This window comes from Alligator sinensis, unplaced genomic scaffold (genome assembly GCF_000455745.1).
Source record: "Alligator sinensis unplaced genomic scaffold, ASM45574v1 scaffold348_1, whole genome shotgun sequence".
Classification (NCBI taxonomy): Eukaryota; Metazoa; Chordata; order Crocodylia; family Alligatoridae; genus Alligator; species Alligator sinensis.
This window is the reverse complement of record NW_005841932.1, coordinates 3,274,177-3,297,746: the sequence shown is the minus strand read 5'-3', so window position 1 is coordinate 3,297,746 and position 23,570 is coordinate 3,274,177. Positions and strand designations below refer to the sequence as shown.

Sequence of the window (23,570 nt, the reverse complement as noted above, 5' to 3'; positions counted from 1 at the left end):
GCACACTGAGGGCATGTCTACACATGCGCTTTAATGCACAGTAGCTTATTGTCCTGTGCATTAAAGTGACACGTAAAAAAACATGGTAATATGCTAATGTACAGTAGAATAGGCTACTGCACATTAAGAGTCACTTAAAAAGTGTGTGTTACTGTGCATTAATGCAGCCTAATGCATATTTATTTAGTACCTCATATTGGAGGGAGTAAATTTAATGTACATAAGGAAAAGCACATTAATACATGTGTAGATATGCCCTGACTCTAAAATGACTAGCCCTCAGTTAGATCCTGCATAGAATGTCAGTCCTGGTCAATAATTGTACACTGAGTTAAAAACAAACAAAAAAGTTTAAGAGAAGTTGACCTATTAGACCTCCCAGCTATTGCAAAATCAATAAAGAGGCAGGGAAGTGTAACAGGAGTAGGCAAAAGAGCCTCATCATATATAGTAATATAGCAATAGCACACTTAAAACAGTGACAATTTAACAATTCTCAGCTTAAGAGCTGGACAGTGATCTGCCCATCTCAATAGGAACAGAGAAGACAAGCTATCCCAATTCTAGGATTGTAGGAATATTTCTGTACTGAGGGCAAAGGGATGTGGGATACAGGACCATGAGCAATTGTGTACCTTGCTCATAAACATCTCTGCATCCAACATGAAAAAATATTTTTGTTTCTCTTCTGTTATTTCCAGCTAGCAAAGGTGAGATGTCAGCTGCTAGCATTAATAGGTTTGTACAGACAGTACACTAGAATATTTTTTACTACTGGAATAGTCCTTTAGTCACAGACTGGCAAATTCTCACTCTGAAGTTTAATTTAAAGATAAAATAAAATGCTTCCCCATTTACTTCAGTACAACTAAACATTCACTTTCTACTCAAATTATTATCCTGCGAACAAATGGGTTCATTCCCCACTGAATTCAGTCTCCTTCTAACTGGGGTGAGTAATTCTGTCTCTCTGTGCATCATTTACCTCATGTTTAAAATGGGAATACAGAATTTTTACTCCTTTGCAACAGTAGGTAAGTACTATAGATAGAAGTGCTGTTCAAAGGCTAAGTATTATTTTCAACATCATTATCCTATGCAGTGATATCCATAGTAGTAATTTCAATATGGGATGATCTATTAGTATCTCGCAGGCTTACATTCACTTGCTAAGTACCCAATTTCTAAATCCTAACATACTATAGTGCCTATATTGTCACATATTGCTTCTTAAAAACTAATGCTATGCATGACTGCTAACTTCTGTTTTAAAGAAGCCTAATAGCTATTTTCCTTGAAGAAAACAGGAAGAATTATTCTAGTTGTTTTAAGTTAGATTCCAAAAGAATGTTGAACAGCTACATTTCAGTTTTTTATTTAGCATGGGCATTTTTGCCAGGTTAAAATCTTCCCCATTCTGGAACACTTGAAAGCAGCTCTAGAAGGCAATTTAGAAGAGTTTAAAACAATGGCATCATGACTAGGGACAGACAAACTGGTATAAGTGATCAGAAACCAGTTTAAACCGGTAACAGAACAGAAGTTTAGGGCACACAGACCAGTTCAAAATAGTCAAAACTGGTTTAAGATAGACCTGGATAGATGTATTATCACATTTTACTGATTTAGGTTAAACCAGTCTATGGAACTTCTCTCCTAGATCACCTCCCAACACAAGTTACCTCACAGTTCCCCAGCATCCCATGCTGTTTTGCATATCCACTGCCAACCCCGACTTGGAGGACCAGCAGGCTAGCCTTTGCTCTGCTGTCTGCTTAAGCCAAGCCTAGCTGGCCATGCCCCTGGGCTGTCACTCAGCTGAGGCAACAAAGCCCCTGCTCCCCAGGCCAGCCAGTGGGGGGCATGAGGGCCAGCAAGGAGGGGAATGAAGCCTCCTGCCCCAGGGCCCCAGCTAGGGCCTGTGATGGGGGCTTTTTCCCTGCAGCCCCACTTTCCTCCCTCCACAACTTGGCTGGGTGATCACCCCAGCCACATCACCACACCAGACATGGCTCCTCAGCTTTGGGGGCCAGGAAGGAACAGAGTCCCTTGTCATAGTCACAGTCTCCTAGACCCCAGCTCTGTTCTCCCCACCCCTGTCCTCCCAGGGCCACCATGGCTGCCAGCTCTGGAAACCTAGGGCTTGGTGCAGGGGAGGGTCTGAAGTGACAGCAGAAGTATCTCCACCTTCTGGCCTAGCCAGTGCAGGCATTTAATTGTTCCTCGCCCCACAAGGCCAAACATGTTACATTTTCTAGCAATCTAATCTTTGCTGCTTAGAGAAACCTGCAAAAGTTGGATCAATTCTGCCTCAGGTTTTTGGACTACGTGTTCTTAGCCCATATGTACTATCCCACTTCAATGTCCCTTTTCTTTAATGAAGAATAGCTAAACAACTAATAGAATCACAGAAAATGAGGGTTGGAAGGGACCTGAGGAGGTCATCTAGTCCAACTCCCTGCTCAAAGCAGGACCACCCCCAACTAGATCATCCCACCCAAGGCTTTGTCTAGCCAGGTCTTCAAACCCTCCAAGGATGGAGCTTCCACAACCATAAATTCATAGTTTCATAGTTTGTACGGTCGGAAGGGACCTTGACAGATCATCAAGTCCGACCCCCTGCCATGGAGGGACTGCTGGTCCCCCCTGACTAGTTTGTAATAGGCCACTAGATCCCCTATCAGCCTTCTCTTATAGAGGCTGAACAGGTTCAGGCCCCTTAGCCTCTCCTTGTAGGGCCTGCCCTGCTGGCCCCTTATCATGTGGGTGGCCCTCCTCTAGACCCTCTCAATGCTGTCCACATCCCTCCTGAAGTGCTGCGCCCAGAACTGGACACAGTACTCCAACTGCAGCCTTACCAGTGCTGCATAGAGGGGGAGGGTCACCTCCTTGGACCTGCTGGAGATGCATCTGTGGATGCATGACAAGTTATGGTTGGCCTTCCTGACCACATCCCCACACTGTCGGCCCATGTTCATTTTGGCATCAATAATGATTCCAAGATTCTTTTCTGCCTCTGCACTGACAAGAAGGGTGTTCCCCAGCCTGTAGGTATGCTGCTGGTTCTTCCTCCCCAAGTGCAGCACCTTGCACTTGTCAGTGTTGAAACCCATCCTGTTCTCATCTGCCCACCCCTGTAACCTGTCTAGGTCCAATTACAGCCTATTCCTCCCTTCTAGTGTGCCCACATCTTAGTGTCATCAGCAAATTTGAATCGGGTGCTTTTTACCCCCTCGTCCAAGTCACTGATGAAGATGTTGAACAGTGCGAGTCTGAGGACCGAGCCCTGGGGGACCCCACTGCCCACATCCCTCTAGGTCGAAAATGACCCATCCACCACTATTCTCTGGCTGCGTCCCTCCAGCCAGTTAGCGACCCATTTGAATGTGTAGGTGCTGACGCCACAGTCCTCTAGTTTTTTAATGAAAATGGGGTGAGAGACAGTGTCGAAGGCCTTCCTGAAGTCCAGAAAGACTGTCTGCTACCCCTGCATCTAAGGATTTTGTGACCTGGTCATAGAAGGCCACCAAGTTGGTCTGACAGGACCTGCCTCTAATGAACCCATGTTGGTTGCCCCTAAGCATAATCTTCCCTGCTGGCCCTTCATGGACATGCGCCAGGATAATTCTTTCAAAAAGCTTACCCAGGATCAAGGTAAGACTTACTGGGTCCTCCTTCCTCCCTTTTTTGAAAATGGGAACCACATTGGCCCTTTTCCAGTCCTCTGGCACCACACCAGAGCACCACGAGTGCTCGTAGAGCCGTGCCAGGGGTCCCGCAATGACCTCTGCTAATTCCCTCAGCACTCTGCGGTGGAAGTCGTCAGGACCAGCTGATTTAAATACATCCAGTCCCTCCAGAAGTTCCCTGACTAGATCCTTACTGACCCTAGGCTTGGGTGTGCCTCCCCCGAGGCCTGAGTGGGTCCCAGCGGACGGGCTGATCTGGTCCCTGTTGAGGAAAATGGAGGCAAAGAAAACATTAAACAGTTTAGCCTTGTCATCTGGTGTGACAACCAGGTTTCCTAGCTTGTCTAGCAGAGGCCCCACGTTACTAGGTACCTTCTTTTTGCCCCCTATGTATTTAAAAAAGGACTTCTTGTTGTCCTTAATCTGGGTAGCTAGTCCCAGTTCCATCTCTGCCTTTGCCTTCCAGACCGCCCCCCTGCAGCCCCGAGCAACCAAGGTATAGTCTTCCCTGGTGATGGCCCCTCCCTTCCATTGGGTTTATGCCTCTCTTTTAGCTAGGAGATGTTCCCATATGCTTTTGGTGAGCCATGGGGGTTTTTGCACCCTCTTGCCCCCTTTGACTCTTGTTGAGATTACCTCTTTTTGGGCATGGAGGATCATCTCCTAAAGGAATGACCACTCCTCTTGGACACCCGACTCCCCTCCCCTCCGGGACCTCAGTACTTCCCCAACTATTCTTCTTACCTTATTGAAATCTGCCCTCCTGAAGTCCAGGGTTGCTGCCTTGCTGCTGGCTTTTGCCACCTTGCACTGGATGGTGAATTCCAGCAGGCGATGATCGCTGTCACCCAGGTGGTCGAGCACCCGCAGCCCCCACACAAGGTCATCACCTGTGGCCAGCACCAGATCCAACAAGGCATCTCCCCTGGTGGGGCTGTGCACCTCCTGAGTTAGATGGACGTCCTGTATCTTGGCTAGGAACCTACGTCAGCGGTCATACCTGGCTGATTGCACTTCCCAGCAGATGTCTGGAAAGTTCAGGTCCCCCATGATGACCACGTCTTTTGACCTAACTACCTTCGTGAGCTGACTTAAGAATTCCCGGTCTAGCTCTTCCCCTTGGTTGGGTGGCCTGTAGTAGACCCCTACCGTTAAGTCCCTTTCCCCTTGACTTCCTTGTATTCTAACCCAGAGCACTTCAGTGTGCCCCTCATCTATAAATAAATACTTAAAAACAAAAACTAAAAGTAGTCACTGAAGTATGCCTGCCTAAATAGCATGGAGAGATTACAAGAAGGATAGAAGGGAAAAATGTGCCCAGGGTAGTCATCTTTCATCCATCCCTCCACCTCTCACTCCTACCTTGTTGCTTGCAGTCACAGGAACAGTAGCAAACAAAGAAATGGGAAGTGCCACAGAGTGCAAAGCATTTTGGGAATCATAGTTCCCTAAAGTAGAAGTGGAGTTTTAGGGGAAAACTTTCATGCCATTTTTTGGTGCCAAAGCTCATGTCCAGAGGGCAAACCCCCCACAAAACTGGTTTCAGCAGCAAAAAATAGCATCAGTTCTCCCCTAAGCAGCAGTGAACTCCACTGCTGTTCTACAAAACTATGATCTCTAAAAATGCTTTCACTCCTTTTCACACTTCTCTGCACTGGCTGCTTCCCAGAGTTGGAAAGTGCAGGCAGAGTGAGGTAGGCAATAGCCCTGGGTGAGATGCACCTTCATTCCTCCTATCCTTCCGGGCTAGGAACAAACATTACACATAAAGTGGTTTAAGTGATCAGAAACTGGTTTAAACCTGTAACAAAATAGAAGTTCAGTGCACATAACCCAGTTTCAAAGTGGCTGAAACTGGTTTAAGATAAACCTAGTTGAATGTAGTATCAGACTTAACTGATTTGGGTCAAACCAGTTTATGCAATGTCTGTCCTAGACCCCTTCTGGTTTAAGATAAACCAGAGTCCTCCAGCATTCCAGATGTTTTGCAGCCCTGGGTTGGGCTGTCTACTCCAGAGACCAGAGCTATCCCCGCCCCTCTGCTTGGTAACCAGAGCTCTGGCAGAGAATGCAGGCACAGCAGGATTTGTTTGTCTTTCCCCTGCCTTACCCCCGTTTCACCACTTTCTGCTCAAGCAGGGATTCCCCCCCACCTCCCTCCCTGCCATCTCCCACAGCTTGGACCCCAGCCCCACAAACCCTAGCTGGCAAGTAGTATGCTACCTAATGCTGAGGAGGTGTCTGTGTGTGTTTCCAATTTCACTGGGACTGGCAGACAGAACAGTGACCTCTTAAGGCTTCTTGGAGCTAATCAACAGGTCAGCTGGTAATGTCCCTCCCTTCCTTCCTTGGAAAAAGCTGTTTAAAAAGAGCTTGAACTAATGAGAGAGGCTTTTGTTTTATTGATGGGCTGTTAAACACTGTGTTATCAGCCCCCTGCTGGCTTCTTCACCTGTCAGGTTTGCAGACAGTATGAAGAAGCAGGGAGAGGGAGATTGAAAAGCTCAGTATCATCAACAGATGCATGTGCTGCACCTGCCCCTTGCTTCAGAGTGCTAGCCAGGGGCTGAGGGCTGGCAACACTCCCACCCCTTGAGCAGTAAGCGAGGAAAATCCTGGGATGATGCAGCCAAGGTGGGGGTTTACACCCCTCCCTAATCAGAGCATCCTGCCAGGGCATGGCCATGCCCCACCTCAGCTAAGCACTATAGAAGGGAAGGGAGGGCTGCCCTAGTGCCCCCCGGCTTCTAGCCTGAGACACTGCAGGCATGTGCCTGCATTTCCTTAGTATAGAGGGAATGTCTGCACAGTTGCAAACCAGTTCAACCCAGACAGGTTAGACTAACCTGCAAAGATTGCATCAATTTTTGAATGGCTGTCCCTAGCCCTGGTGCCTGTCCTTAGTTTGCGGTCTACTAGGCATATTGAAAACTTTCATAAAACTGCATGCAAAGTTACCAAAATGTTGCAGGCAGCAGCAGAGGTGTGCTTCTTTTGACAGAGTGCTCCATGTCTGTTCTCTAAGGGAGTAGCTCACTAGATTCATCCTACTCCTGCTGCATTTTGTAATTCCATTGCCTGGAAGAGGAGGAAGTAAAGTATGCTTTGGAGAAAGTTTATTTTTATAGAAACATGTAAGGAAGAATACTTGGAAAGAGGGGATTCTGAACACCTCCTTATAAATAACACACTCCTAAAGAATGTTTCCAGCTTGATTTTTTTTTTTTTTTTTTCTAGCAGGGAACTTTGCCTAGAAACAGGTTCCATTTTGTCAGGTTCTCAGCCATGTAAGGGCCCTTACATGTTATCAGCATCTATATACAACTAAGTATCTTTGTAAGAGAAATCACTTTGCAGTTTCAACTTTGTAGGAGCATATGCCTTTTTTATTACTAATAAACAAAATAAGTGTTATTAAGGGGTTCAATTTAGTAGCATGTTTTCCTCTGAGCCAGAAATATATGAAGTTTTGGACTTATGCCTGATAATAGAAAAACATAATATAGGATAAGTGCCTCCTTTTCAGCTTTCTTTTAGATGAGATATTAAATTGAGCTTTTCTGAAGCTGTCCTGGTAGAAATGAAAAGCAAGATTCGCATTTTCAAACTTAGATACCTAGAGTTAAGTATGTATACACATTGGGCTTTAAATGCTTAACATCCCCTAAATTTGAAAATATTTTCAATGGTTTTTTGCCCTGTGATCTTGGCCAATACATTTTTTTTCTTAACAGAGCATGTGCATAATAGAACATTAAGCTGTTACATTGCTGAGCAAAGAATGGCTGTCAAATTTACCTGCAGTCACTACAGCAAACTATGCTACCTAACATTTTATTATGCCTGGAATATAACAGATGCAATAGAAAGCCATATTTGTTCTATAAATAATAATATGCTTGAACTTCCATAGCACCTTTGATCCCAAGAGTTTCTAAAGTGCTTAAAAATTTAGGCTACCCATAGGAATCATTTCATCCACTGCTAAAACACAGTGGCAGCTATTCAACAGTACATAGCAGCACTACACTTTCGTTCCTATACTGCTGTGCAGAAAATGCTGTCTCCAATTGAGATTGCAAGGGGAATTAGGAAGATAGAAGGTAATTACTCAGGAGATCTGGGGAATAACACTTCTAATCTTGTGAAAAGTGCTATGGGATATTTAGTGACCCAAAAGGTGAAGGTCTCTACTGTACCTCTCAGCCAAATAAGAACACTTTTACATTAACATAGTGTCTCCTTAACTGATTCTACTCTGACTCAAGAGGAAACTAAAATGCATCTTGGTGTCCCTAGCAGGGCCTAAAGCCTGCTTCAGCATAGATTGTGTGGGTTTAAAGAATGGGTCACAAAATGATCCTTATTCAGGTTTGAAATAGATTTTGGACTTGTCTACACAGGGACAATCAGGTGAAGTAACCCAAATTAACTAAAGGGTGAATTTAAAAAGGATTAAATAATGTGGATTAGTGAATTCAATTCCAAAAAAAAAAGAAAAAGAAAGTTATTCCAAACTAAGGCCACCTGTGTGAGGGTGCCCACATAGAGGCTTAGTGGGGCTTATGTAATACACTTGAAAAATATTTTGGACTAACTTTCATAAGTGTCCATGGAAAGACAAGCCATTAGAATTTTTTACAATGCCTACAGGGCTAGAGATAATACTACAACACTGATAAAATAAAACTGCCTGCTCACATATATTCTCCTGTTCATAGCATTTGCTCATTGAGTGTTATAGGAAGCAGCAGCCCAGATAAAGGAGTTCTAAGTTTCTGGAGAAGCTATGGCCTCTAAGAGTAATGAACCTCTCAGGTCAGATTGATCCACACACAAAAGTGATCAATGTTTTGTTAAATGCAATCTCATTAAGCTCCCTGCTCCCTTTAATAGGCTTATTTGTCTACAGAGTCAAAATGACTAATGGTCACAGATGAAAAACTTTGAACAAGGTAACACTGGACATAATAAAATATGGTATCTGTATATATCAGCATATCACATACAGTTTGTTCATTAAGCTTTATGAAATATCTTTGTCCTAGTATTCACATCTAGAAGTTTGCTTGTTGTCACTGCAGGTGAGAACCTATTTTTGATATGATGCATTCTCCTTTCCACGTCCATTCAGGGTAGATCCTGAGTGGGTGGCCGTGTGATTGCACACCTCTTTTGACAGTGACACTGCTGTCTCTGGCTGACCCATGCAGAGAAGGAGTCCCTTCCATTTTATTCTCCCTGCTGAGTATCTACCCCCTCTGCCTCTGCTGTGTCCCCCACTGGCTGGAAGCAAGTGCTGGAATGAAAAACACATTCATCACCTTTGTCCCTAGCTGATGCAGGTATGGGGCAGCCCCAGAGCTGTTTCTGTCCCTTTCCAGCAGTGGGCTTCAAGGAGCAGCTGTGTGGGAAGCCACACACAGCCCAGGACAGTGATAGCAGTGCATGGATTCATTCTTTTAGCACATGCTCCCTGCCAGTGAGGGCCACAGTGTTGGTGGGAAAGCATGTGGCAGGGAGCAAGTGCTGGAAGGAGAAACCTGTGCCCTGCTGCCACTGTCCTCAGCCACACCCAGCACTCCGCATAGCCTTTCCTCACAGTCCCTGGCTGGAGAGGGGCAGGAGCAGCTCAGGGATCCCTCTGCTCTCAGGTTAGCTGGGGACAGTGGTGGCAGCAGCAGAACCAGCCAAGTCCCCCTCATCTGTGTGCCCACTCTCTGTCCATCTCTCTAGTGTCCCCTGCTGGCCCAGGGGCTCCTGCCATGCCTCATCTCCATCTCCCTAAGTTTATGGGGTGGTGTGCCACCCCCCTGCCCTCCTTTAAGATATCCTAAATCTGCCCATGTGTCTATTCCATCCCTGGTGTTAGCACTGATCAACAGGCACTTGACCAACACATGATCAGCACCAGTCTATTTGGTTAGTGTTGCTCAACTCAGGGCTTGCAACTAAATGTTGAGAACTCTTTTCTGTTCTGTTGAGAACTATGTTAAGAATAATATGGAGAACGCTTTTCTAATCAGTGACTATATGAAACCATATTTATTAATGATTTACAGCAAAATCCAGGTCAAGTATTTTATGTGATTTATTTTTTAGCAGACAGTATTCTGCACTTCATTTGCAAAGATGTTATGAAACGCACCCCCCTACATAAGCCTGAGGACACACAATGATATTCTTTACAATATTTTAAGCATCATAAAAGGAAAAAAAAAATCACCAAGTTAAGCATTCGACAACATTAGATTAAATGACGGCTGTGATTAATTGTTGGTAAACTAGCTTTGCCTATTTATTTATATCAATATTTTGAGGTAAGGTATGTCTCCCTATTGACTTAACTGTTATCTTCATTTACATCCTCCACTCCCTGGCACAATACATGTGTAGCACACTGAATAACTGCTGTAGTGTCACAGAGGATTGATAAAGCTGCCCAGCTGGACACTTACAAGGATCCTAACACACTACATCAGTGGTGGTAAACATTTTCTAGCAATGCACTGGAATGACCCAGCTTGGATCTGCCGCCACTGCCAGTTCTCACTGTCATTGTTCTCAGCTGAAACCCCTAGCTGCTGGAATGCCACCAACACCCCTGGTTTTGTGAACCAAATAAAGTGGCTACATACTTCAAGTGGTTGGTTGCCTAGCCCTAGATCCTTTTTTTCTTAAGCTACTCCTCATGTGAGTAGGCTCCCACACTGTCCCTTTCTTTAGGGGTTTCTGGTACTGTTTGTGAGCAGTGATTCTCCATTATCCTCTCCCAGAAAGTGAAACTTGCAGTCAGGTGCCTGAATCAAAGTATGAATGGTTGGCCACTTTCTTTCTGCACACTCATTCACATCAGGTGAAGAACCTTTCATTTGTAGCCACCTGATGCCTTTGGCCATGTGTAGACAAAATAGGGCTCCTAAAGTGAAGCAGTGGGTTTTAAAAAAGACCACTTCAGTTTAGGGCTGATTAAACCCCCATGTCATGCACACACCCTGCTGACTTATCTGCCTCTCTGGTGGGGAGGGGAGGGTGAGATGCCAGTGGGGCACAGTGGTCCCTGAACTGTGGGAAGCAGGGTAGCGGGGAGGCTGGTGCTTCCCTTTGTGGCAGCTGCACCCCCCACCCCACAGGCTCCTGCCCACAGGCACCCAGCTCAGGCAGTCCCAGGGGGCACTGCAGCCACAGAGGGAAGCACCTGTGCAGTTCAGGCAGGGCAGGATCCAGGGGTGGGGAGATCAGGCTCACCGCTTTTCTTGGGTAGAGCTGCTTTCCTGGGCTGCCTGCAGGGCTTCCTACAGAGACACAGATCTGCATGAACCCCAGTGCTTCACCCTGCAGCTGTAGGGGCAGCAAACTAAAACTTCTCAAAGGAGTTTTAGTTTGCTGCACCCCAAATCATTTAAGGTGCATTACACCACCAAATTTCCTACAGTGGCTGGAGTTAATGCACAATATGCCACCAAGGCATGAAAACACCGACATCATTAAAGCAGTGCAAAAGCATTTAGCCTGCTTTAAAGTGTCCTGCACACACGCCTCTGGTTTCATCTACACACGGCCTTTGTCAGGTGACCCTCCAATTAGCTTCTCCTGGTAATGAAAAACCCAACCATGTGATCCATTTGTTAGTTACCTCGCTGAAGATGGGAATAATTGGTCTGAGCTGTCAGTAGCCAACTATTTAGCCAAGAATAGAGGACTGTCAAAATTTAATGGTTGTCTATTATCAACTGTGCGTTAAGTGCAAGAATTTCTCTTGTCATCTCCTGTGGATTTTATCTCATTATGGAGATGAAAGGTAGCAGAGAAGGCAACCAAGCTCCTATTCATAAAGGGTGTAAAGTCTGACACTGATATGAATGGAGAGTTCAAAATGTCAAACAGGATTTGTGAGTTCAGAGAGATTCTCTAAATTGTCACACTAGGTCAACATTTTTCTCTGTTACAGTAGTGAATGCAGTTATGCAGAACTTAATTCCAAATGCAATAAATATAATATTACTAAATGTTCTCATCTGGTGCTTCAAAATGTACTGGAAAAGCATATAGTATTTCAAGAAACTGCTTGGAATTCTCTACCAAATATATTTAACCAAGTGCAAAAATAAGTTGGAACATGTGAATATTTAATTAGCACATTAGGGGGCTTTACTATGTGTTATTTCTATAGATTTTAAAAGAATATACTGTTTGTGAAATATTTAGATACACTCTTTGCACAATTGTGTTTAGAATAAACATTAGCCTCCCCGTGGCTTATTTATCATGATACCAAATTTATATAAGGGCTCTTTTCCTTTTTGCAAGCAACAATTTTTTTGAAAAATCAAAAAAAAAAAGACATTCACAGTTAGAGCACCAGAAAAATTTGGTTTAAGTGATTTGATCAACATCTGAAGTATGTCACAGAGGCAAGAATAAAAACATGCTGTCCTGGCTGGCATGAGACTGTGTTTTCTCTTTCTGCAGCCCCCTCACTTAGACTATTTCCAACGTCTTTCCTCCCTAGCAAAAAGTGCCACGGACAACTGTATTCATTACTGCACACTCCTGAGTGCTGGACACTTCCTGAGTACTGTTCAATTTATGAAACCCTGGTTATGTAGCAACAATACTATAAAAAGCTAGTAAGTAAAGACAGTTTCATATCTATTTCCTAATATATGAGAGACTGACTTTTCAATCCTAGAAAGATGATTTTAAGATTTAAAATATATATACTTTCTATTGTTTTTTTTAAACAAAAATAAAAGAAAAATGTATTGTTTAACTATGACAACATTGTTTCCATATAACATCATTATCAGGATCTAAATATTCAGCACAGTGAAACAAACTTTACAACATTTAAAGAATTAACTACATTAACTGTTTTTGCAGCTTGAAGAAAAAAAGTTTCTATCATGTAGTTCACGTAAGTAATTGAGTAGCAGTGCCTAGGGAGCTCTGAGCCTGCTGCCAGCCCCACACAGATCCTGGTGGCAGATCCAAGCTGGATGGTGCCCATGGACTGACACTGTGTGCTGGCCTGATCTGATGTACCAGGTCTGACGCAATGTGCCAGGTCTGGGGCTGTGCCAGATCTAAGTCTAACAAAGGACTGGCCTCACACATCGGCCTGATCTAGTGCACCAAGTTTCACATTGCACACTGCGTCCAGCACTTGCTGTGCTCCAACTGCATCCAGCATACTGGGTCTGGGGTTGCACGCTGGGTCTGCCCCCATGCTCTCAAAGACCATGAACCAGGTCTTGCCATGGACTGACCCCACCATGTCATCTGATTGGGAGGCTCTCATGGGTCTATAAATTTGGCAAGTAATGCTACTGTTGCTCCCACCACTGTCAAATTTCCAGAACTGTGGGGATACATATTTCTCATATATAGTACACACCCTAATTTCCCCCCGCTGGTTTAAAGTAAAAAGAGCATATTTTATGAAAGAAAATGTGGCATATAGCAATGAACAAATTTGGGTACAAAGACTATGGGCAAACTCTTACCTTACTTGTTATGCTTTTGTCTAGTTGTAAGATTGAGCATGTAGATCACTCTTTTTTTTTTGTTGTTTTGATTTTTTTCCTCTCACATTAGATGATCTGTCTTCTTTAAAGATAACTACAGTGAGTGATTAAGCTCAATAAACAGCCTGCTCTAAATTTTCAAATTAATAATTTGGGTTTAAATTTGTGAATTTTTTTGATTTTACACGTTTCAGTGAATAAACTGTTATTCATCTGAATGACTAATGAATGATTTGACTCATGGTATTGACAACAATTATATTGCATTGTACTGGTAAGTGAAATTGTCATTTATATTCACATTATTCATATTATTGTATCAGTAGCTTCCTGTCAGAGCTGTATAATAAATTGGCTCCAAGGCTTGGGCAAGTTATTTAACCTCTTTCTCATGATATTTACTTTTGTAAAGTGGTTACTATATTTACCCATGGTACTTCCAAAGCCTTTTCTGAGACATGCTTAATTAATGCTTGTGAACCACCTTGTGATCCCCTAATATAGTACTATATCAATTCAATATAACGTCTTACTTCTTTAACTCAATCGTGTGTTAAAAATGTTTGACGTCTTTCTAACAGCATATTCCCTGAAAATGGGACTTTTCAACAATGATTTTTTTTTTGTTTTGTTCATATGTTTCTATCAGCACCATGGGCAGATCTAGGATTTTAATGAGGAGGATGCATATGGTCAGGTGCATCATTGCATATAACACACCTCAAATTTTTCTCCAAGTAAAAAGAAACTAGAAGCTTTACTAATACAGTAGAGACCTAGGGGTATATTCAGTTTGATATAGATGCAAAAACAAATGTAACTAGTGGAATGAATTAAAATCAGTTTGTGGAGCTGTGAAATAGGAGCTACATTACTAGGAGCAGTTGGCAGACAGCAGAATTGCAGAAGAGCTTGCTTGATTAGTGGAATATAAAGACCATTAAAAAAGAGTGAGGGTCATTAATACCTGTGGAATGAAGAATTTATAAAGGATCAAGTAGATTTTAACGAACGATGAAGTCAGTTGACTCCCTCACTGCTGCCTAAATAGAAATGCTGCTTCCACTGCCAAGCAGTTGGTTTTAAACTTTGAGTGGCACAGGGATCAAAGAGGGTTTCCAGTACACCACTATACCCCTCCTGAATCCACCACTGATCACCACATATTTAAATTTTAAACTATTTTTTAAATTTATTTCTTAATTTTTGTTTCAGAGATGGTCTTTAATAACATCTTATAACGTTTTCTGTCAGAAATGTGGAAGAATGATTCCATAAAGACCATTTTAAAACAAAACCACTTTTGGTTTTCCAGTGTCTGAGAAACCAGTTTTTAATTCTTCAGCCAAATGCAACTTATTATTTACAGGTTAGGCTTTTTTAAAAGGTACTGAAGCTGATGGTAAGAGGTAATTTTTAGAACAGAAACAGTAAATTATTCTCAATATGGTATATTTGTATATGTTCTTGCTTCCAAAGACTGATCAAAGCAAATTTAATGTTAAGTAATAAGCCATAACTACCTATCCAGACTGGAAATAATAATGAATACAAAAAGTAAAACAAATTCTATTCAAATCACCAAGGCAAAGAACACTGTAATTGAAAGAATCATATTAAAGATGCTGAATTGGCAGCATTAGCAAAGGTTTAAAGAGCATAATTACAAAGAAAAAGAAATTAAAAAAATAATCAAGACTTTGATCAGTGTACTTTGCAAGTACAATTGCTGATACCTATTGTTTGGCACACATTAATTTCTCTCCTCAGGCTCTCTCTCATGATTTTACGAGAGAGATCCAAGGAAACTGACTCAAGATCTTCTTCTTGTCAGGAAGCAATCTGATTTGTAACAATCCATTCTAGCATATCTGAATTCAAAGCCTTGTGAGAAGAGGTACTGGTCATCAAATGGAATCTAAGATTGCTGGTGATAACAAGTAGCCCTTTATCCAGGCATAATGGAACAATACTTGCTAATATGGAAGAAGTCTAACTCATTGGTCCTCTCCTACACAATGTAGATTTTTCTTTGATTCATTCACATTTTATCTGATGTCTCCAGAGCAGACATTACACATCCAGAAGAAAAATAACCCATAGATAAGATCTTTGAAACAGAAGTACCTTAATTATAATGTGATTTTTTTTTTTCTTTTTTGTAAAATATTCTTTTTTTTTGTGGTTAGAACAGAAAATTACCATAACCAAATCTACTACTAAAGCACGCTCCAACTTTTAGAATGAGCATATCTTTCTAAAATACTCTGCTGGAAAAAGTGTGAGTTTTCTGTCAAGTTCTTATTGTGCGTTCATGAGATAAGCTAGTAAACATTTCTTGTGTATGAAAAATGAGAAACAGTACACTTTAAACTTTCTTAGATATCCAAATTCTTTAGGATAACAGGGTGAATGATCATTTGTCTTCACAATTTTAACCTCATTCCCTAGTTGCGTTACTTCATTATGCTCCACTGACATGATTATGTATAAACAGCAGATAAGGCAGGCTGCTATATAAAAGTAGAAAAAATTGATTAAATGATAGGCATACCTGTTTCTTTTCACACTTATGCACACCCTTAATCTTTCTTGTCTTCAGTAATTAACAACCCTAATAAGCATACAGAAAAGTCTAAGAAACTTTATTCTGCAGACAGCCATGGTTCTTCACAAGTAGGTGATACATCAGCAGTACTTCCTTGCTTCAGAAATTCTACTCAGACAAACAAAATTCACTCCCTAAAGTGGCATACTTTAGCACCTGAAGCTCAAGTTAGTAACCTGGATTTGCACTTGAAACATGATCTACTAGTATGGCTTGGATCACAGAACAGGAATCTGCCATTAACTTGAATTTGAAGACCTATGTTTGAAAAGTAAACTGGCCTATAGCTGGCACGTTCCTTCAAGCATTTGTCTTCCTGAGGGACCAGAACTTATATTAGCTCTTCAAATTGGGTCCAACAGACTGCTATATTGCAGCAACTGTGAAAAGATTCTGCCTAGGATCTGAGCCATTTGGAGCTTCAGGTCTATATCATATTCAGTCAGGCCCCAGTGGTTTGCCATTCTTTAGTTTGTGGGTTGTCTGATTTACTTTTAGTTCCAATATGTTCTAATCCAGCCCTCTAGCTTTATATTCCCCCGATAAACAAACACAGCTTTTACTTTAATATACCATGATTTTGGAAGGGGACAGCAGTTGGGAAGAGTTGGCAGTGTAATTTACAACCTGCAATAATGCAGTGCTAATAAAACTGAACAAATCCATCTACAAATTGCTACAAGATATTTTTTTTTTTTAAATCCACTATTACCTCTTATGCCTCAGTCCAGGAAAGCACTCAAGCATGAAAGATGTCTCATTAAAATTAGTAGAACTACTCATCCACTTAAAGCTAAGGCCTTTTTTTTTGCCTCCAAGGCTATTTAAATTTAGCTGTCTCAGACTTAAGTATCTTCCTCAGCAAAGGTGATAGTATTCTCTAAGGCACCATTTTCTCAAGAGACAGCCTGGTGGTCCCTCAGAGACTGATCCTACACTGTTCCACAGAGAAGAACAGTTCATCCATTCTGGAAACATTCAGCCAGAAGCCTCTCTCCAGAGGATGATCCTATTCATCAGGAGCTGTTTCTATTCTACCTAGGGGGTTACAAACATACCTCTCCCATTCTATTAGGAGGCAAACTGATGAGCAGCTTCAACCACTTCTAACCTATTGGTATTCATCTTGATCTGATTTGTTAAACAGGAAGGGTCCCTTTTGGGATTTATAGTTTATTTGGAGGAGGTATCTGCTAATGTGTTTAATGATCAGCGAGCAACATTGACCTCAAGGTTAGGAGGTACCTGAACACAAGTGCAGAGGCAACTCTGGTGAACTGTAATTACAGTGCATTGGAGCAGTCTTGATTAATCAAGTCTGCTGGAGCATGGTAATTGCCATGCTTCAGCAGCCTCCCATGTCTCATGTAGTAGCATCCCTGTGCTTCAAAGTGGTGGTGCAGGCACTTGAACTAAAGCTCATTGAACAAGCTTTAATTCAAGCACCCTCACCACCATTTTGAAGCGAGGGGATCCTGATACACGAGACACTGTGGCACTTTAATTAGAGCAACTCTTGGAGCTGTTCTAATTAAAGCACTGCCCCCACCCCTGCTACCCCTACCCTACACTCCGCCCTCTGCGCACATGTAAAAGTGCCCAGGGAAATCTTAGTACCCTCCTTTTGCAAATAACCTAGTAGTTAAGACATTTTACTAAGGAGTGGAAGACCTGGGTTCTAGGCCATCTTTACCCTGATGGCTTTGGAACCCACAACCCCTGCTTAGGACAGCCTAGCTTACTTCTCAACACCACCAAGGCATTGATTAAGCTGGGCTGAGAGGGAAAATGGGGAGTGGAAAAAACCTTGGTTCTGGCCTCTGGATGTACTGTTGTTTATCCAATGACTATTTAATGTAAAATGTATAAAGAGTCATCATAGCAGGAGTAAGAATCTATAAGTTGACTCACCACTAAGCTATATAATTAACTTCTCTATTCCTTGCTTGTTTTCTGGCCTTGTGGCTCTTGAATTCCTTTCAACTTAGTGGTCCAGCTTTAACAGGAAGGATAGAGGATGTCCTCAGTCCTGTCCAGTACATGTTCTGATAGGGCACTAGGAGGTTTGGGTTCCAACAGCTGCAGTGTCAAATAGGCCAGAACATTTTAAGTGTTATGTGAAAATGTTCATCAAACTAATGTCAGATTTTTCAGATTATTAGCTTTTCAAGTTGTTACTTTCCAAGTAAAGCAGCCTGACACACAGACATCTACTGTAAAATTTCTGGTGTGATAAGAACATTAAACCAGCAGGTCTAATTTTCAAATTCTCTTTGTGCATTCATATGAGTTTTGAAAATAGACATCACTTGAGTGTGCACCCTTGTAAAACCATTATGGGCATAAATATACCTCTTTGAAAACTGCTCCTCAGTCGCCAGTTCTGTGGGTCTATCATATATGGAGTTTCACAGGCATGTAGGCAAGGAAGAGCCAAAAGAACCTAGTTAGTTGTTAAACTAAACTGCTTCCCAATAAACCTCTATAAAAACTCACCACTGCTCAGAAACCAAAGTATAATCCCTTGTTACTAGTGTAGATGTTATATACATGTATTTTGGATGCTATTCTCTCTGTATTTCTTAAATGTTGGAATTCTATTATCCATTAGCAAAACCATGCATGTTTAAATGTTGATCTTCAGGGTTTCTTTCAAAGAACTATAGAGCATTGGTGTGAATATATACGTAGTCTTTTGTGAATACATTTCTTGCACTGCATTCAATGTTGTGTATAATAGTTCTGCAATACATAGTTTCTTACTACAATGTAACAAAATTAACTAGAACAACTGAAATATATTTCCCAAGATAAAACAAGAAAATCATAAATGCAAGAGAAAATTTCAAACTGGTAGCTATTAACAGACTGGTTATCAATTGACATTAGGTGTTCCCTCATTTGATCCATGTTAAAAACTTCCCTAGAGTAACCTTTTCATCAGCGATCTCTTCCTGTGACCTTTGCCTAATCTTCAAACAATTTTCTTGGTATGAGTGCTAGTAATGTGCTCTTTCTAATCTCCTAGTTATCAAAAGATATAGAGATGTAATTTCACTTATGCTCCTAATGGTAACTTTGGACTGGCTGTAGGAAATATTTCAAGTCATTTAATTTCAAGACAAATCAAAGCACAATCTACTGCCTTTTTGACAGGGACACAAACTATGAACAGAACACAGTCACAGTCTGCCTAAAAAGTGTAACAGCTGTGGCAAACATATGGAGCTGCCATGGAAGAAAAGCTGCTGGCTTTCTGGAGTGAGACCCTAATCAAAGTGATTGATGCTGGATGTGATGCAGAAATGTAGCAGATATCCCTTTTGAAGGAAGACACTCTGGAGATAAATACAAAATGCTCAAATAAGTGGGACAGGCTGCAACACCTGTAATACCCCTAGGATAAATGTTAATATTCTTTTGAGTTATGTTAGCCATGAATCATTTTCCCTAATGCTAAATATAGAAAATATAAAATAAAAATGAGCTAGTCTTGATAAAGTAACCACAACATCTGCCTTACAACATATTTATGTAAAAAGACATTATACTCATATATTTATAGCCATTACCAATGCTTACAGTATATCCCCATGTTGTGCATACTTGATTCTATTTATTTTAGCTTTTTATCCTTTAGCAGTAGAAAGGAATCGTTTCCTTCGATATCTGCTATTAAAAGAAGTTAAAGGGCCATCATTTATTTTAATAGGATTCAAAGCTAGGATTTAATCTAATAACTTAAAGGCTACAGTCTGCTAACTCTGTGTACATGGAGTAATACTTTCTTGTGAAGTCATCTGGGGTACTTTTACATGTACTCTGTGTGTGGGAGGGGACAATTCTTTAATCAGACCAGCTCCAAGAGCCGCTCTAATTAAAATGCCACAGTGTTTTGCGTATCAGTGTCCCTGCACTCCAAAATGGCAGTGACGATGCTTGAACTAAAGCTGGTTCAGCAAACTTTAGTTCACACACCCCTGCCACCATTTTGAAGTGTAGGGGTGCTGGTACAGGAGATGTGGGAGACTGCTGGAGCATGGTCAGTACCATGCTCCAGCAGACTCTGTGCAGTAGAGTATGTTCCAACAAGTGGTAACAGTGCATTGGAACAGGCTCCATGCTTGTGTACAGGCACCCTAAATTTTGCTATTGGCTTCAGAATGGAGGCAGAATTTATTCCCTAAGGGATTCTATAGAAGCATTGGAGACAGAAGACTTAAGTTCTCTTCTTGATTTGATGCATAAGGTGATGCAGATCACAGTCCATAAACTGCTCTCTTTCCTGATCTATAAAATGGGGTAACAATACCTTCTGAGCTTAAAAAGTTGTTTTAGGATTGTAAGGACAGCTATGCAAGATGCTGGCTTATAATTTACTAAATCTGGAAACTGAACCATCATTCCACACACAGACAAAACTCCCATTAACTTCAAAACTTTTCTTCTAAACTAGTTCCAAATCTGTTCCATGAATTGTTAGTTTTTCTTTATTTGCTGATAACTATATGCCACCAAAACTATAAAACTATTCATTTATCTATGTGCATTTAACCACATACAAACTATACAAAGCCATTTAAAACAACATTTGGACAACTCATCCTTCAGACAGCATTACCATTTAGATTATTGGGCACATCTATATGTGGGCTTTAATGCACGTTAGCCTATTTTAATGTGCATTAAAGTTTCAGTAAAAAAAACGCTATTTAGTTAATGCGCATTAAAATAGGCTAATGCTAGGATTGTGTGAAGCTTTGGGGGCTGATTCGATTTGGAGGAGATTTGGCCTGATACAGCACCCAAATCTCTGAATCCAAATCAAAACAGGAGACCAATAAAATGGTCCGAATCAATTCAGAAAAGAATCAGAGAGCTTCGGAGATTTGGACAGTTGCCGTAGGGAGCTGGACCCAGACTCCATGCTGGTACTTAGGGGGTAGGGGGGGAGGGTACCATGGGGGTACCCTCACCAGGCCCTATCCCCTGCCTGATCCACCAGCCCCCCTAAGTGCCCCCTGACCCCTGTCTGCTCTCCCAGCCCCCCATGGCTGCTGTGCTCAGCCCCAGCTCTTGGAAAAAAAAGAAAAAAGCCCTACATTCACCAGCTGCTGCCAGGCAGGCGGGCAATTCCTACTGCCCCACACTGTCTGCAAAGCTCTTCCATGAGCCCCACAACCCCCGCCCACTTTCCCAGCCTCCCCCCCACCCCGCATGGCTGCCTGCCTGCCCCAGCTCCTGGTTCTTTAAAAAAAAAAAAGCCCCCACTTGCCAGAGTTGCAGCCACTGTTGGGGTTTCTGGGGGATCATGGCAGAGCCCCCCAACAGCATGGGGTAGTTCAATGCAGCGGGGATTGCCCACCTCATCTGGCAGCAGCTGGTGAGCCTGGGCTTTTTTTTAAAGGGCTTTTTTTTTTAAAGAGTCCTAAGCTGGGACTGGGTGGGGCAGCCATTGATGAGGCTGGGAGAGCGGGTGGGGGAATGGGGCCTGTCTGATTTTGCAAGTAAGCTGATTCAGCAATGGCTGCATCTCTGAATCAGATTTGGCTGAATCAATTTGGGTCCGTGATTTGAATCACCAAATTGAATCACTGTCCCCTGAATCGGCCAAATCCAAATCTGAAGTGAATACTAGCCGCTTCACACAGGTCTGGCTAATACACATTAAGTGTCACTTAAAAACCATGGGCACTTAAAAACCATGCACATTTCACTGCTTATACAATGGTATGCCATACAGACCTCTCAGATCCTGCACATTGCAGGATGAAAAGGTACGTGTATAAAGCCCCATGCTCTTTAGTTACTGTGCATTAAGACAGACTAATGCACATTTTCCTAGTATCTATACATGTGCTCCATAGGTGGGGCGGGGTGGGGGGTGGGCACTTTAATTAAAGCAGCTCTCAGAGCCACTCTAATTAAAGCACCCAGAGCCTCTCGTGTATCAGTACCTCTGCACTTTAAAATGGTAGTAGGGGTGCTTTATCTAAAGGTCATTCAATAAACATTAGATAAAGTGCCGCTGCCGCTATTTTGAAGAGTGGGGATGCTGATACATGAGAGACAGAGGCTGGCTGGAGCACAGAAATTACTAGTCCAGCAGGCTCGATTAATTACAGAACATAAGAGCAACCTCTGCGCACATGTACAGGCACCTGGAAGTACTAGATTTAATATGCATTAAGTAAAGCAAGTTAATGCATGTGTAGATGTACCCAGTGATATCTAAAACAGCCATAATCTGCTAGCATTTAATAATTAACTATAAAGAAAAGGAAATGAGTTAGTGTAAATGATTAAATAAACTGTTAAGTGCCCTGGAAATGCTTTATTGTATCTGTAATTCTGTTAACAGACAAGTAAACAGATGAAACTAGCTCTAAGGAAATAATGTTCTATGTATCATCAAAACCTCAGAGGCTGCTGACTTGCATGCATGTTTATTGTTCTGTTGGTAATAATGGTCTAGGTACAATAAAAGTTACTAATATACTACAAGAAAACTGGCTAAATACGAAAAGGGATTTTATACAGTAAAATCTATGGATATGATGACATTAAAGAACAAAGTCTGAAAATGTTAAAGCTATTTTTTCTGAATTAAGGCAGAAAATATCTGCTCTAGTAAATAAAAAAAAAAAACAAACCTTTTACCAGTTTAGGTATTAGATTTAGAATTTAATGTTAAGTATCCTTGTTACCACAGCTGAGGAATTATCTATTTTCTGCTTCTACTAGCTTTCTTATGCTTCCTACTCTATTTTCACAGAAATATTATGTAAACTACTCTTTTTTTGTTTAAAAAAAAAAAAAAGAAAAACAACTTTAATGATATTCATTACCTCATGCAAATGAAGTGTGCTGTAAAATAGAACAAGCACATAAACACAAATCCATAATGCTAATTAGGGAACTCTTAGAAAATTACTTTTTAACAAATGCACAGTGTTAATGGATGACTTAGAGTAAATAATTAAGTACCTGTACTTTCTAATAGTAAATAAAATCTACAACAGATAGAAAAAGTATATTTGCAATCCATAATAAACTCACAATAACTAATCTAACCAAATGATCATCATTTTCTTTGATTTATTTCAGAATACTGTATCCTGAAGTTTGAAACGAAAAAAAAAATCAATTACTCCAACTACCATGATTAGGAATGGATTTGTAGCAACATTCTCTTTCATGTGCTGAATTTCTTTTCTTTCTCCTTTAAGCACCTCACAATGGAATTTTCCTGAATTGCCAAAACAGGAGCTTTTCTGTTTTATAAACCTTTCTAATTCTCCTCCATACCATTCTTGCTGGAGCCAACAATAAAGTGCATGTGTGAGTTATGGTGCAAAGTGCATATGTGCAAGTTATGGTGACAAGTCTACTCTCATTGCCTAAATCCTGTTGGAAAGCCAAAGGAATTGTTTTAGCAGTATTACTATGAACAGATGAACATGCCTCACTGTAAAGTACTGTGGTGATTAACTTTGTAATCTTTGTCTTTATTTTCAATCATATCTGCTGAATTTGCTGTTTTGACAAATGCTGAATGATCCTCACTCATACTGAAATGAATGACACTTCAATGTTCTCTGCCCCATTAACACATTCTATTAAGGTTGGCATCATGGGCCAATCACTCTAATATTTGAGTTTGCAAAATTTTTAAACTACTATTTATGCCTTTTAGCAAAAAAGAATACATGGTACCTGTCTCAAAGATTTAACTGGACTATCTAT

General features: G+C 41.4%; 1 long non-coding RNA gene across 1 annotated transcript in view; it reads left to right on the top strand.

Moving 5' to 3' along the window:
* LOC102386579 overlaps positions 1-23,145 on the top strand; it is a 28,141-nt gene extending 4,996 nt beyond the window's left edge. Inside the window, exons 2-3 of the long non-coding RNA XR_323317.2 lie at positions 12,202-12,319; positions 22,932-23,145. This is a non-coding gene — a long non-coding RNA (uncharacterized LOC102386579). The remainder of the gene's footprint in view (positions 1-12,201; positions 12,320-22,931) is intronic.
* The last annotated feature ends 425 nt before the right edge of the window (positions 23,146-23,570 follow it).